Here is a 16,659-nt window from a genome sequence, read left to right as displayed (position 1 = left end):
ATAAATGTTCTGGAAACTATATATCCATAAAGTTGATGTCAAACAGGAACTTTTGATATTGCTTTGTAGATGCTGGTGTTGCATGTTGACTGGTTTAAAAAGTCAAGAGTTTTTGTCTGGGATCATTTTCTTCTGTGCTACTGAAAAGTTCACAAATCTCTGTTTTCTTTGTTATAATAGTCAAGGATGACATTAATGCTCGGAGTCCCTCATCAAAGTGCTCCGCATCTGTGTGAAAGACAATTGCAACATCTTGGTGCAGGAGTTCATGGTGAGTGTTTTATGAGTAGATTGTGGCTTTGCAACATTTAAAAATGCATTTAGTTATCCACTTGATCCTCATTGGACTGGTTAGGACCAGTAGTCCTCTTTAATAATTTGAAGTTCACATGAGGCCTAGTAGTGAACTCGGCCGCCGGCCCTTGAGGCCCCATCCCCACCCCTGTATTAGGGGTCACATCAGTGTGAAAAAACTTTAAATTTGTCATTCTAATGAACAAAGGAAAATCCCACCAATATTTATATTAGCTTTTGTTTGAAAAAATGACCAACTGACCAACAGCTAACCAAATTGTGGGGCTGAAAGTCTAAATTCTAACATCTTCTGAGTGACATAACCTGGATTTCTGATGGGCCGGTGTCTTTCTAACAAAAACTAATGTAAAGCATTTGAAATTATTATGTTTTTCACCCTCTCTTAGAAACTCTGTTAGACCATGAATGGCAGCATGGCAGGCCACTCTTTGGCTATAGCTATTTACTATGTTGCTTGCATTGGTTTAAATTACTCTAACATTAGAACTGGTAGATTCAAAAGAGATGAGTTTAAAAAGGAATCTTAAAGAAATGTTTTGTGTTTAACCAGGACTTGACTGAGGCCACTGCACAGATTGAGAAAACCACAATGAACATCTGTCTCCAGAGGATGCGGCAGGCAATGACTTTTCTGATGTTGGCATCATCATCGAGGGTATAGTAGTTCTTCAAGATCTGGATAACGTGACCTTTGCAGTAGCCATGCTGTTTGGACCTTTTTTATTCCTTCAACATGAGTTACCCATCACAACTCTGCTACACTTTTGAGGTGATTCAATGGGTGGTAATGGAGTTGGATGCAACTCAGCTCTCAAGAAAAGCTCACAACTAAGACAAAACTGCTCCTGCAACGAAGCTCACTGTTATGCATGTGAGGTGACCAGCTCTAGGTGAGAGGACATTTAAATCTCACACTTGTTCTGCTGCATTTTTGAAGCTCAATTCCAGGAACGGATCGCAGGGTTCATTTTTATATACTCTGCAACTGCCATGAGGACGAGCCGTTTTTTGTTGTTTGTTTTTCCTTTTGCTCTGTACAAGTTCTCTGTTTGTCTGTTTGGCAGCATTTTTAAATTTCTCTTTGTATTTTTTCTTTCTTTTACTAGTGAAGAGATGTAGCGTGAACAGTTATACAGTCTAAATATCCCATATGGGTCGTGTGAAATGGTATTTTCAGTTTCATTCAGTTGAAGTAAAGAACGTTGAATATTTTTAAGTGTGCTGTTTTGAACCAAGATGTCACAGTATGATCAGTGCTGTAATTTTTGACAGTCACTGTATCAATGTTATTTTTGCGTCTCTTGAATAAAGGTTTTGACCTGCAAGTGCTAATTTCTTTAGTTATTGGGGTAAAATGGGTAGTGTTAATAGGAAGGTGTTTGCCAATTCAGTAACCTAATTTAATGTTAATGGAAACTAACATTACCTCAAATTGTTTAGTCATAATTGTTGTTTAACTGAATCTTGACGTCAGAGGCCTTAAATAGAATGTTTTGTATTGTTCTTTCCCAACATTTTTCAAAAGAAACAGTCCAATTTCTTTGCTGTGATTGATTCCAGAGAACACGGAAGAACTGACATTATTTAACTGTTGATTTATATAGATTCAGTAGAGGAGTAATGTCAGTTTAATTCTTTACCTACTGTCAATGCAGTGAAATTAGACATTTTGTTTTGAAAGGTTACTGGTGGATGCCAGCAACCATCTTGGAAGAGAACAATACAATCTGTTATAAGGCCTCCATTTGAAAATTGTGTATTTGATACTAGAATATAATAGCAAAATGTAATTTGAAGATAACATGTAGTATTTAAGTGACCAAGTAGTATTGGGTAAAAGTTATTGAATCGTGTTGGGATAACGTGAGAAAATTGTGAAGGATTAAAATATTCCAAGAGCTCAAATTACTTCATCAAAACATGTTTAAGTCACATTTTATCAACACAAATTGCACAAGTTTATTGAACATGAATAAATTGTGTTAATTTAACTCAATTGTTTAAGTTGCTGCCAAAGCAAAACATCTGTGTGCAACAAATGTCCACCATTGAATTAAGTAAATCCAACAACATATTTTTTTCAGTGCAGAGTAACCAGAGAGGATCACATATTTTTAAATATATAACTTTCTACAGGACTGAATATAATATCTTTATGTAAAAGTCCGGAGCCTCTGGGGAGTATCCGAGTATTTATAACATTACACAAACCAAATGTCTCCATCACAGTGTTCATGAAATGCTGGGTTTATCCATCTTCTGGGGCGGGCCTACGGAGGAGTGCTGAAGATTTCCCTGTGAGGGAGCTGCTGGTGAAGATCATGAGTCCTGCTTGATCAATGCGATGAGCTTCAGTGTTCCTGGTGTTTCTTAAATGATGCCTCTTTCAGTGGGTCAACAGAACTTCTGGCACAGGACAGCTGTGATGAAAGAAAGGGAAGAAGTTTCTCCAAACCTCTGGACCCAGGAAACCCAGCTTGGTCCTGATGGTCTCCCTCACTAGTTTCTCTCCAGGGTGAATGTAGCTGTTATACATAATATGGATTATTATTAAATAAAAAGAACGAATTAAACTACACTACTGAAACCTTCTGCTGCTGTTTTTAAAGTTTCCATGTTACCAGGCTGAAGAGATTTAAACAGTTTTAGATCCATTACACTCACAGTCTTAAATGTTAAAATCTCAAAGGACAGCATTATATTTTTGATATTAACAGTAACTCTGGGCTTCTGTGGAGTGTGTAGCCGATCTCATCGCTGTCTAAAAATGGATTAAAAAAACCATAAGAAGTGCTGAATCCTTCAATAACACAGACTATTAGAGTAGCAGCTGTCTGTGTGAAGCACTTGCTGCAGGGTTGCGCCATGATTGTATTCAGCTGCCAACAAAAAGCAGGACTCAGTGCGGGCAACTGCCATGAGTCTGACGATGTTGGGGTGAGACAGTCTCCTAATAAAACAGAAACATCTCTGAATAAAAAACAAAAAAATCACGTTTCACCACTGTCGCTAGCTAGAATGAATTAGCCAGATTTTTTGTCTGATACCTGACAACTTTTTTCTTGAGACCTGACGATGTCCTAAAATGTACACTGTACTCTGACTTCAAGTTGGAAAACATCAGGTATGTCATCTTTTTGCTGTCATCTTGACAGACTTCTATACATCCTCTCAAACTGCTCACATATATGTTATCACTGGAAGGTCTGTGGCCAACACCTATCGATTTCAGTCCTTTTCCTGGTTGTTGTCTTATATAGTGCATACCACAGCAGGTAAATGCGAAACCAGATCCTCTACAGGAGAGACAGAGTCTCCCCAGGCTGTTTCACTACAGGATGGGAAGGAATGGACTCCATATTCTGAAATGTAACACCTGAGGAGATGGTAAATGATGAAAAAACAAGAAACAGAATCCTAAACAAATGCAGTGATCTGTCAGGATTTGAATCACAAAAAGACCTGAACTTTAGCATACTTTAAACTATTGTATATTTAATTTAATGAGGTATAATATAACAGCCAATTTAACTACAAAGGAAGAATGCTGCTCTATTATATGGAGATAATGTTACTATATGGGGGGTATCTTCATCAACAAGATCACAGGACAACCTATTTTAATGAGACTGTGCCCAGCCTGCGGCTTCCTGAACCCATGCACTGGCTGCCATTTGAGCTCAATTCAATTCAGTTCAGTTCAGTTAAAATAGTGCCAAATTATGACAGTTGCTTCAAGATGCTTTTTATTGTAAGCTAAAGATCCTACAATAACAGAGGGAAAACCCCAACAATCAAACAGCATCCTCTGAGCAAACACTTGGCCAGTAATGTATCATGTCCTAATTCAGTACTGGTATTAATCAATGACTAATAAGTGATTAATAATTGACGCACATCATACTTTAGATGATCAAAAATATTTTAGTTGTTGAATTTCATCTTTGCTTCTGATTTAATCTCTCAGGGATTTTCTTCTTATACTAATTTCACTAATTAACATCATTAGTTGTGAGTTGTTCCAGTAGTTTCATTTTTCTTAGTCTCTGGTGATTTGCTGCCCCTCTCTTATCTTTTTTGAAATGGGATAGTCTTTGACCACGTATAATAATGAATAATATATTTTGAATGAGTAAATTAATTTTAGAAGAAAATAAAAATTGGAAAAAAAAAATCTGTTACAACCCAAAACTTAACTTCTCAGCCTCACAGTGTGGATGGATGTGATAACTAAATATTTTTCAGATTAATTCATGAAATGTACAAAGTGCAGTTGAAGATCTAAAACAACCTTATGCAGTAATATTAATAACTGCCAGCTATGAGAGAGGTCATGTTAGTCTTGTTCTATATATGTTCTAGTTACACAAAATATATCATTTTAAACAAAAAAAAATTGATATCCAACTTTAAAATATCCTATTTTTGAATGTTTTACGAAGAGAGAAAATCAGCTAGGTTACAAAATGAAGGCAACATTAGATTCAGTTAAAGGAATAACAGCACAAGAGCCACACCTTCTTCATTAAATCCTGATGCAAATGCGACTGTGTGAAGTGTACTTCTGTCCTGCTGACCTATCTTGTACTTTGTGTAGATCGTCGGAGCAGCAGTGGAGAATCAGGATGACAAACAGACTCACTCTGCTGCTGGTTGCTTTCTTTCAGCCATGTGAGTGCCTCTGCTTCTTGTTTCATCATTTACCAGGAAACACTTTGTCAGTCAGTTATACCAGAACATCATTTCTGTTTTCATTTCATCAGGTGTTACAGGTCAGAGTATGGAGTCCATTCCTTCCAGTCCTGTAGTGAAACAGCCTGGGGAGACTCTCAGTTTGTCCTGCAGGGGATCTGGTTTCACATTTACCTGCTGTGGTATGAGCTGGATAAGACAACAACCAGGAAAAGGACTGGAATGGATCGGGGTTGGCCACATACCTTCCAGCAGCAACAGATATGTGAGCAGTTTGATTGGACGTATAGAAGTCAGTAGAGATGACAGCAACAGCATGGTACATCTGAGGCTTTCCAACCTAAAGCCAGAGGACTCTGCTGTGTATTATTGTGCAAGACACACACAGTGGTTTAAGTAATGAGAGAGGCTTTACAAAAACCTTCAGACATACAGTTTCACAGGAACCTACAGGGGGCAGTAGATGATCAAAAATCTGATGTTAATCTGACGACACAATAATACCTGATTCTACCATGTGTGAAAGTGTATTTCTAGAATCTAGAGTATTTCTATGTAAATAATCATAATAATGAAACATCCCCCCCTATAAAAATAAAAATAGTTATAAAAGCAGAGCTATGTAAAATTAAAATGGCTCTTCATATGAAAAAGGTTCTCCTTCCCAGTCTCAAGTCCTTTGCACCCTCCAACAGGTTGCCCTGTATTTTGCTCCATCCATCTTCCCACCAAATCCAACCAGCTTCCCTGTCCCTACTGAAGAAAAGCATCCCCACCACCATGTTTCACAGTGGGGATGGTGTGTTCAGGGTGATGAGCGGTGTTACTTTTCCACCTCACGTAGTGCTTTGCATTTAGGTCCAAAAGTTCAACTTTGGTCTCATCTAACAAGAACACCTTCTTCCACATGTATGCTGTGTCCCCTGCGTGGCTCCTGCCAAACGGGACTTTTTATGTCTTTCTGTCAAAAATGGCTTCCTTCTTGCCACTCTTCCATATAGGCCGGATTTGTGGAGTAAAATTCTGGAAACATTGATCATTTTTGTACCAATTCACAATTATGTGTTAGTTTGTGTTAGTCTATCACAGAAAATCTCAATAAAACACATTTAATTTTGTGATTGTAAGGTGACAACATGTGTAAAAGTTCAAGGGGTATGAACACTTTTTCAAGCCACTTTACATTACAAAATGAAAGAAAATTGTCATTAAATAATAAGAGATGTCAGAGCCACTCCTTCTACATAATATCCTGATGCAAATCTTCACTGTGTGCAGTGTACTTCTGTGCTGCTGACTTGTCTTAAACTTTTTGTTGATCATCAGAGCAGCAGTGAAGAATCTCTAGACTCACAATGACACAGACACTCACTCTGCTGCTGGTTGCTTTTTCACTTCCCTGTGAGTTCTTCTGCTTCTTACTGTTTCATCATTTACCAGGAAACAATGATGGTCAGTCAGCGATACCAGAACATTTTGAAGATGTCTGTCTCACAGTTTTATCTGTATTCATCTCATCAGGTGTTACAGGTCAGAGTATGGAGTCCATTCCTTCCAGTCCTGTAGTGAAACAGCCTGGGGAGACTCTCAGTTTGTCCTGCAGGGGATCTGGTTTCACATTTACCTGCTGTGGTATGCCCTGGATAAGACAACAACCAGGAAAAGCACTGGAATGGATAGGGATTGGCTTCTCATCTTCCAGCAGCAACAGTTATGCAAGCAGTTTGAGAGGACGCGTAGAAATCAGTAGAGATGACAGCAACAGCATGACATATCTGAGACTTTCCAACTTAAAGCCAGAGGACTCTGCTGTGTATTACTGTGCCAGACACACAGTGGCTTAAGTAATGAGAGAGGCTTTACAAAAACCTTCAGCTATACAGTTTCACGGGAACCTACAGGGGGCAGCAGATGATCAAAAATATGATGTTCAACTCACTGTCACAATAACTCCTGTGATATATGTGAAAGCATATTTAAAAAAAAAAAAATCTAAAATGATTTTATGATAATAAAAATATTATGAAAAAAAGAATAATGTATGTAAACTGTGAGATAGAGAAGTTAATGCAAATATTTTACTTTTTCCTTTGTATTCCAGAGAAAAGGACTTTAAAACAACAAGTAAAACCAAAGACATTTGAAGTGTTTACAACATGCTTTTTTAAACACAAGTTTAGCATCTCAAGAGACAATAGCAGGGTTGAACAATCAAAAAGTTACATCTTATGTCTTTTTCCAAACACTTTCCTTGAAACTGTTACAAACTGAATCAAACTCCACTTACACTAGGCTACTGTGTATGTTGCATTGATGAATGCTGTTGATGTGCTGTTGATGTGTGTCTTCTGTGGTGAATATAATATAGATTTGAAATGTGACTGAAATAAAGTTGTTTCACGTATTTCTTCATCAGAGTTAATATAAGAGAACATGACACTAAAAGAATCCCAAACTGGACTCTGCTGAAACAGCAAAGATGATTGTAGCAGTAAAACTTTCAGTTGATGATCCAGACGTGGCGCAATGCACGCCTGGATCAGCATCTGAAAGACACGTAGTCAACTTGGTTTGATGGCCAACTTTTTCCTTTCCTTTGACAGGACGAAACATTCAGCAGAACCACATTCAGAGACGACAGCTCTCTGCCATGACTGAGTGGGGTGAGCAAAAAGCACAGAGAAAAAAGAAGAAGCCAAACATTTAGTGGGTTGGTAGGGCTGGATCACAAATATGCAGCCCTGGAGCAAGAGACACCTGACGAAATGTACATGGAGAAAGATGACAGAGAGGAGAATGATGGACAAGCTGGAGAGAAGTCATGCACTTTATTCTATAATTGTACAACATTCTGTCAAGAAAAGTCATAAAATAGTGATTATAGAAAATAAAAGTCTTGCAGGTTGATGGCAAACTGAAATGGACGTCATGCTTATTCTCATGTGTAAAGAAACAGCTGGTGTCACACTAACATGTAGCTGCTGTGAGTGGCAACTGTTTGACATAATGAACAATTAAGGAAACAAATTTAAAAGTGTTGCAGAGACTTGCAGTTAAAACATCCTTTTGAATAATATTTGAATATATTTGAGATATGTTTGCTCCTCCCTAATAAAATAGGGATGCCACACTTATGTCCTCTCACTAACTATCTGAAGCACTTCCTTCACTTTCAAGATGATGCTGAGACTGTCTGTTCTGATGACAGTGCTCTGTCTGCCCTGTGAGTCCCTTTATGCTATAATACACAAAGTGATTTTTTCATTACTATCATTTTATTAAATTATTTTTTAACTGTTTATACTTCTGGTACTTTGGCAGGTCTGAATGGTCAGGCTATGGAGTCCATTCCCTCCACTCCAGTGTTGAAAAATCCTCATGAAACTCTCAGTCTTTCCTGTAGAGGATCTGGTTTCAATTTTGGCAGCTATGGCATGCACTGGATCAGACAACCTGCAGGAAAAGGCCTAGAATGGTTTGGAACTATTTGGAGTGACTCAAGTAGAACTGAATATATTGCCAGTGTGCAAGGACGTATAGAAATCACCAAAGACAACAGCAACAGCATGACATATCTGAGACTGTCTAATCTAAAGCCAGAGGACTCTGCTGTGTATTACTGTGCGACACACACACAGTGGTTTCTGATATGGGAGAAGCTTTACAAAAACCTTCAGCTATATATTTTCATAACAACCTGTAGGGGGCAGTAGATGACTACAAATATTATAACATTTTTAAGAAGCCATGACATGAGTGAGAATATTTATAAAACATTTGTTTTTGAAGGTGATTCATAAAGAAAATCAATATGAAAAAAGTATTTAAGCATTTAAACAGAGAGCATGAATAAGTTTAAATTAATCAGTAATTGAAATATGCAGATGAGCACATATCACCATATATGTAATCCATATAATCATAATCATCAGAATGGCTGCTCATTCTCCTGACCATTTATATTTCACTTACTGCTGAAGAGATTATTCAGAATATGATACATGTTCTTCTACGTCTCACTGCATATTTAAAATAATGTACTTCTAGACACACAACTGTGAAAACTAATGATAAAAAAATCAGTATGAAAAAATATGTCAACACTCAAGCAAGCACCCTCTGATCACTGTAACACTGCAGGTTTTACAGCTGTGTTCATCTAGCATAGCTCTCCCTAACCAGGAAAATAGCACTGCTAATATCTGTACCACATTACTGGAAAACAGAGAAGGAACTCAAATGTTTCAGCTCATAGTTTAGAAGTTACAAAAGACCATCTCCCATAGAAAGTGAATCTAAGGGAATAAAACCATTGCTAAACAACTCTAAAAAACAAAAGCATACAATTTGATGCAACATATTTTGTTTTTAGATTCATTTGAATGATACGTGAAACAGACAGTTCAGGCCATTCGTTGTAAAGTCCATCTATCAGCCATTCACAATGATGAATCGGCTAAGAAGTACAGAATAGATAGATGGATGGATGGAGTTTTAATTCCAGTTGTAATGATTTAAATAGTTAATTTAATTGTCTGCAAAATAGATTGAAATAATTCACGAGTTAGCAGCATGAAATCTTTTATTCTAATTTCTTTGACATTCCATTAAATCCATTTTTATTCATACATTATTACTTTAAAGCAAATATCATCTAATCATACTTTATATTGTAAGGTAAAGTCCAAAGAAAAACCATGACAGTGGAGAAAAAAAAGAAAAAGGACCTCTTGGAAAGCCTGATTCAAGAGGTGCCATTATCTGTAATAACTGGAAAGGATGAAAAAGAGAAACCAAGAGGTGATGAACATTATAAAAAGAGCACTGCAGATTGGGAAAGTCAAATCTGAAGCATAGAGCCCCGGAGCAAGAGCAACCCACTGAAAGGTAGGGCCAAAAAGGAGAGTGGGCAAACTAGAAGAAACAGGAGAAATGCAAAAATATTACAATACAATAAAATATTGATCATGAAAAAACCCTTTTGTTTCAAGAGCCATCATATGTCTTGTGAATAAAATTTTAAATTATTTTCTGTGCACTTCATGTTGTAAAATAAATACCAGATAATGTTTTCAAGAGAAATCTAAGTTGACTGAAAGTACAGTAGGGAGAGAGTCAAACTTCCTTTAGTTGAATGAAACCTCCAGGACACCCAGGCTCATGGAGGGCATCAATCTGTTGTGATCTGGTGGGGTGAGTAAAAAGTCAAGACAGAAATGAAAATGTTAAAGAGACAATAATTAATACAACCATAAATAGTCAGTAGGTTGGTAGGATGAGATTCAGATGAGATTAGAAACATGCATCTCTGGGCAAGAGTTTCCTGGAAAACAATACCCAGAAAAAGAGTGAGTACGATGTCTTTTACTGCTAAAAAACTATTCCCATCAACAAGTGAGTCCATGTTTGGAAGAAAAACTAATGCAGAAGTAAAAGAGTGAATTAAATGCAATGTTTTTTATTTTGAAATGCATTTGAATTTTAAGTGACCCAGATAGTTGAGCCCCTCCCTATTGAAATTCACATGGCACACTCAGGTTCTTTTAATGACTGGCTCTCAAAGTACTTGCTTCACACCTTCTCTTTCAAGATGTTGCTCAGTTTGTCTGCTCTGCTGGCAGTGCTCTGTCTGCCTTGTAAGTCACTAGAATTTATAATACAGAATGTGGAAATTGATTACATGTTCTTGAATTTGTTTCTCACATTACTAATCTTTTTATTTATAATTTTCATGTTTTTGGCAGGTCTGAATGGTCAGGCTATGGAGTCCATTCCCTCTATTCCAGTGTTGAAAAATCCTCAGGAAACCCTCAGTCTTTCCTGTAGAGGGACCGGTTTCAATTTTGGCCAAGCAGGAATGCACTGGATAAGACAGCCTGCAGGAAAAACATTAGAATGGCTGGGGGTTATATGGTATGATGCAAGTAAAACAGTGTATGCGAGCAGTGTGGAAGGACGTATAGAAATCACCAGAGACAACAGCAACAGCATGATGTATCTGAGACTGTCCAGCCTAAAGCCAGAGGACTCTCCTGTGTATTACTGTGCCAGATACACACAGTGGTTTAAGTAATGAGAGAGGCTTTACAACAACCTTCAGACATACAGTTTCACAGGAACCTACAGGGGGCAGTAGATAATCAAAAATATGATGATCAGCTCACTGACACAAATAAATATAATATATATTGTGATTCTACAATATATAAAAGCATATTTTGAAAAACCAATTTAAAAGTATTTTCTGATAATAATAAAATAATATGAAAAAATGTATGTAAACTTTTAAGGATAATTTCAGAAGAATACATTGTCAAGATAAGTAGTCAAGATTTTAGATTCACATAAAAAACAAATGTCCAGTAGTTTTTACATGAGCACACTGTTGTTAAATAATATATCATGAAATAAATATATGTTTATACATTTAATATATTTTCCGAGTTAACACAAGGTATGGCAAACACAGTAAAATCAAAAATATTTCATCATTATTTAGACTATACTTTTTCAGTTATCTAAAGAGTGGTTCACCATCTGTAGAGATAATAGAAAGGTGGAGGTCAACCTGTCAAAAAAGTATCATTTTGTTTTTTCAGTGCCTGATGTCATGAGGTCACGGAAAGACGTGAAGGAACGACAACTGGGATGCTCAGAAAACCCAACTGCACTAATTTGTACTGATGAATGTTATCAGATTTACTGTGGTTGTGAGTTAAACTTCTAGGAAAAAAATACATTTATAAATAAATGAAAACATTTTTTGTTATTTTACCATTCATCTATTCATCCATCCACCTTCTTCTGCTTTATCCGGGGCCGCGGGGGCAGCAGCCTAAGCAGAGAAGCCCAGACCTCCCTCTCCCCAGCCGCCTCCTCCAGCTTATCCGGGGGAACACCAAGGCGTTCCCAGGCCAGCTGAGAGATATAATCTCTCCAGCGTGTCCTGGGTCTGCCCCGGGGCCTCCTCCCGGTGGGACATGCCCGGAACACATTAACCCAGGAGGCATCCTTGTCAGATTCTCTTTTATTTTACTTTGGGGTAAAATCAGGAAAAACTAAAATAATTATCTTTGTATTACTAATGAGTGATCAAACCCTGCTGAGTAAAACATGAATGAACATACATATTACTTGTATATCTGTTTGTTTGGTTAGCTTGATACTTTCTTTTGATAAACTGATTAATGATGAGGAGAAGCTGATGCAAACTCAGGCTGTTTCCATCTTTGAATATGTGCTGCAGAATATAAAAATGGGCACGACAAGATTGAGCTGCACCACAAGACTGGCAGAAAAATAGCTTTGATGATAAATTCCTCATGAGTTTATGGTTGTTTTCTTTTCTTGTCAATTTACAAGCCAAATAAGAACAGATTCGTTTAAAAAATAAAGATGAATTTCAATTCAATTCAATTTTATTTTATTTTATTTATATAGCGCCAAATCACAACAACAGTTGCCTCAAGGCGCTTTGTTTTGTAAGGTAGACCCTACAATAATACATACAGAGAAAAAAAACCCAACAACCCACATAGTAAGGAGGTCTGGCCCGGATCTGGTATCAAGGCGGCACTGCTGGCTGACTTCTGGCATGATAAGACGTATGATATCCAGATATGAGCCAGGCCTGGCATAGATAGCGCTGTCTATGTGATGCCATGCCATATCTGGCTCGATTGTGGTTTGGTTCATGTGGCCCAGGCCCATAGAAAACAGGTCTGGCCCGGATCTGGCATCAAACTGTCACGTCTGACTGACCCGTGTCATGGCAGTGTGTATGCCAACCAGATGTGGGCCAGGTCTGGCAATGAGGCAACTATTTATGTTCCTATTTTCCTATTTTAGTTAGAAGACCCAAATATATACTGCTATGGTAGCCAAAGTTTCAAATGCAGGTTTGACAGGTTTGTGAGTTTACACTTTATCCAAAACCTTGTGACGGTTTACTCATCTGTGCCAGTGGGTGGCTGTAGCTCAAGGGTAACAGTAAAAATTTACCACCCAATTTACCATCTGCTGACAAAACAACAGAAAGCGAGAGCGAGAGAGAGAGAGAGAGAGATGCATGGAGAAAACCAATCAGGAAACCTTAACAAAAATGCCACAAACTCCACACTGACATGAAGCCACAAGAAGAGAGGCTCTCACCCCACTTATGGTTACAAGACCAGACCACTTAGATAAGAACGCTTTTTATCAACTTTATTAAACACTAAATAACTCATCCAACACTTACTTCCATGAGATAATAGAAAATGCTCTCATTTGTAAGAAAAACCAACAAACAACAAAAAATGTTTTAAAAATCCAAAACTCCTAAACCATGCAGAAGTCCTGTTCTTAGAATTTTGTGTTGATTTTGAGTTTTGAATCTTAAATATATCTGAGTTTGAAATTTTGATTGAGTTTATTTAGGTTTTATTTATTTTTATTTATTTTTATGTACAACACAACCACACACACACAGGAGATTTACAATCTCGGATCAGTTGGCTGCGGTCGAGGTCTCAGAATCTGCTATGTGAGCAAAAGAGTGACAAGACCACGGAATCGACGGCTAATAACATCATGGAGAAACTCGCAGCTATTAACGGGAGATTGAGAGACCAGTGTCGGAGTGTTAAAAACAGCTTGAAATTCTCATGAGTTGTTTGCAAAAGAAAAATCACCATCATAACCCGGCTACCCCTTCGGCGCCAGCTTTGGGCTCAAGGCTGGAGCTGAACAGAAACTCCCTGATAACGACTGTGTTGAGTCTGTTCCTTCCCATTCCCTACAAGGCCACCTGGGTTGGCTGGAAGACTGTTTACTTAGCCTGGCGGGGCGAAGGACACTGTCTCAGCTGAACTATGGACACGCACACACATACATATACTGATACTGATAAGCACTCAATGACACATCACCCTCCCTATCCAACGCCACCTCCAATGCTTACCTCCCCCATGATGTGGACATTGCGTCAGCTGGAGGCGGAGTCAAAGATTGCAGCGGTCCCAGATCAGATGTACACACTGGAACACTTTCCCATGTTGCTTGTCTGTGTTTATTGTGTTATGGTGTGTTGATACCTGTGCATTCCTGTAATATCCTTTTGTGTTGCACATTTCGATATTTTTTTTCCTCGCTACCTGGCCTGACCTGTCTCCCCAATGTGATGTTTGTGTATTGTATGTACGGTCGGCAAGGTCTGTCATCTCGGTTGTGGGCAAAAGACCTGCAACTGACAAATAAAGGATATCTGAGAGATGATGAGATGCATCATCTCTCATCTCATCTTTGAATATGTGCAGCAGAATATAAAAATGGGCATGAAAAGATTGAGCTGCACCACTGAAGACTGGCAGGAAAATGGCTTTGATGATAAACTGTCATGAGTTTATGGTTGTTCTTCTTCTCTTGTCAATTTACAGGCTTGGTAAGAACAGCTTAAAAAAAGTTTAAGATAAATATTTTGATGGCAGAAGATAATTCTGGTTGACTGTCTGTACCAAGGGTCAAATGCTGACTGAGTCTGAGGCTGAGGCGGTAGTAAAAAGCCCTGGAGGACCTGTACATACTCAGGGTTCAGTAGCCATCAGAGGAACAAAGAAAAAAAGCATTTAAACTGCATTTCAATCCAAAACAGATAGACAAAAATGGGGCAGACATAAAAATAAAGTGCTATTTTGAGTACTTCAAGTACATTTTCAAAACGGTATTGTCTTTAAATAATAATAATAAACATTTTAACATAAAGTGCAGTTTTTCTCCTTAGAAAATAAGGGAAAAACATAAAAGGTTATTTGACCAGCTTCACCTTTAAACTCTGAGTAACCTTAGCCAAAATTATTTTGTACATTAGGCTAAAACAGTGTGATCATCAAACATTTTAGTGCAAAAAATAACAAACTCATTGGACTCACAATACCTCCATGCTTATTTACTGTCCGTCTCTTTCAGCCTGTTACTTAGACGAACTAGCCTGTTCACATTTTCAGAGCTCAAGGCAGCTCTCTTTTTTGTTACTATATGACCTGCAAGTGAGAACAATCTCTCACATGAGACAGAAGTGGCAGGACTAATCAAATGGTTGCGAGCTAATTTTTGTTTTTGTCTGTAGGGGTAGAGGGACTGAGTCTGTACTGTGGTTAAAAGGCCTGGAGAATCCACAGACTGACCTGTACATACTCAGGGTTAGCGTATGGATATTCATGCTGCTTGCACTAGGCTGCTGGAAAAGGACTGGATGGGTTTGCTTGGATCCACTCTCAAATGGTAATGAGTCCACATATTCTACAGTCATTCAAGCGCCAGCTTCACCAGCTTCATCCAGAGAACAAAGAAATGCTGTACTGCAGATGTGCAGTTGCACCGACTGAGGTCAGCAGTTTAATTATTGGCGCAAAAGAGCCACAGTATCACAAACCATCAGCAGAGCTGAACAAAAAACCTCGCAGTGCCTGTTACATCTATACATGAAACTACACAGAGGAGGAGCTCTAAGATAACTGATTCATTATTATTCAAGGGGAAATAATACCGAAGCATGCAGCGTTCAACGTGGTTCGCGCGGCAAAGTCCGCAACCGACTCGTACATAGCACTAACCACAATCCGAACGTCATTCAAACCCAGACACCGACGACGCGAAAACACCAACAATCCTCTCCCACACCGACGAAGCACGGCTACGAACCCCAGAACTGCGAAGCGTCCCTAGAGAACTGACTACCACATGTATACAAAAAACACAGGAAGACCATAACTAGATGCACATAGATTCACTCCCAATAAAACACGCACCACCTGGTATCAACAGACACTCGAAAACAATACGAGAAGAACCTTCTACCGAAGATAAGGCACACGTATCCCAAGACTACCGTAGATGTATAATAAGAACTTATCAATTTCCATTACCTTCAATTCAAGACCTTCTATGTGGCAGGCTGGTAGCAAAGGACCACTAACAGCTCATTCTTATACCCTTCACGACCTTACACACGCATTCATGAAAACTTTATAATGCCTTGAAATTAAGAACTATTATTTGTTTACATCAGGATCCTGAGGGGTCAAACATGACTCAGTTTGAGCCAGGACAGACAGCTGTGGGTGGGTCACTGCTCGAGTGGACCACCACTGCAGTCTGTCTCACTGATGGTGGATTGTGCTCTGTGCAAACTCGGGGCCCTGTTAAAAATCATCTGAATCTGTGTAGTGGTCTACAGTCCAGAGCAATCCATTTTGCAAGAGAATGTTTAAGTTTGTCCAATGTTGACTCACTAATTTTGATCTTGAAGCCAGTCAATTCCTCAAGTTTGGGCTGCTGACACCTTTTGTTGGTACTCGAACTGCTAGCTCTAACAGCTCCCACAGGTTCTGTGCAGCAACATGTTTTGCATTTAGATGGTACTGTAAGGTCGAAGTGTTTCGGTGGTGTGCAAACTCCTTTTTGCATAGTTTGTACAAAACCATGCGTTAATCAAAGCTTCCGGTGGGTAGTCTTTTGAAATGAAATTTGCCTCCGGTCAGTCCTAGCAACACTCTTTCTTCTTATTAGCTGTGTCCTAATTCAAGGGTCGCATCCTTCGGAAAACCAGGCGCTCGCAGTCTACATGGGCCGGGTCCTCCGAAGACCGAGAAGGCCGTAAGTGTGAGGCTGTGG

This window comes from Astatotilapia calliptera, unplaced genomic scaffold (assembly GCF_900246225.1).
Source record: "Astatotilapia calliptera unplaced genomic scaffold, fAstCal1.2 U_scaffold_77, whole genome shotgun sequence".
NCBI classification, from domain to species: domain Eukaryota; kingdom Metazoa; phylum Chordata; class Actinopteri; order Cichliformes; family Cichlidae; genus Astatotilapia; species Astatotilapia calliptera.
Note: the sequence above shows the minus strand (reverse complement) of the source record.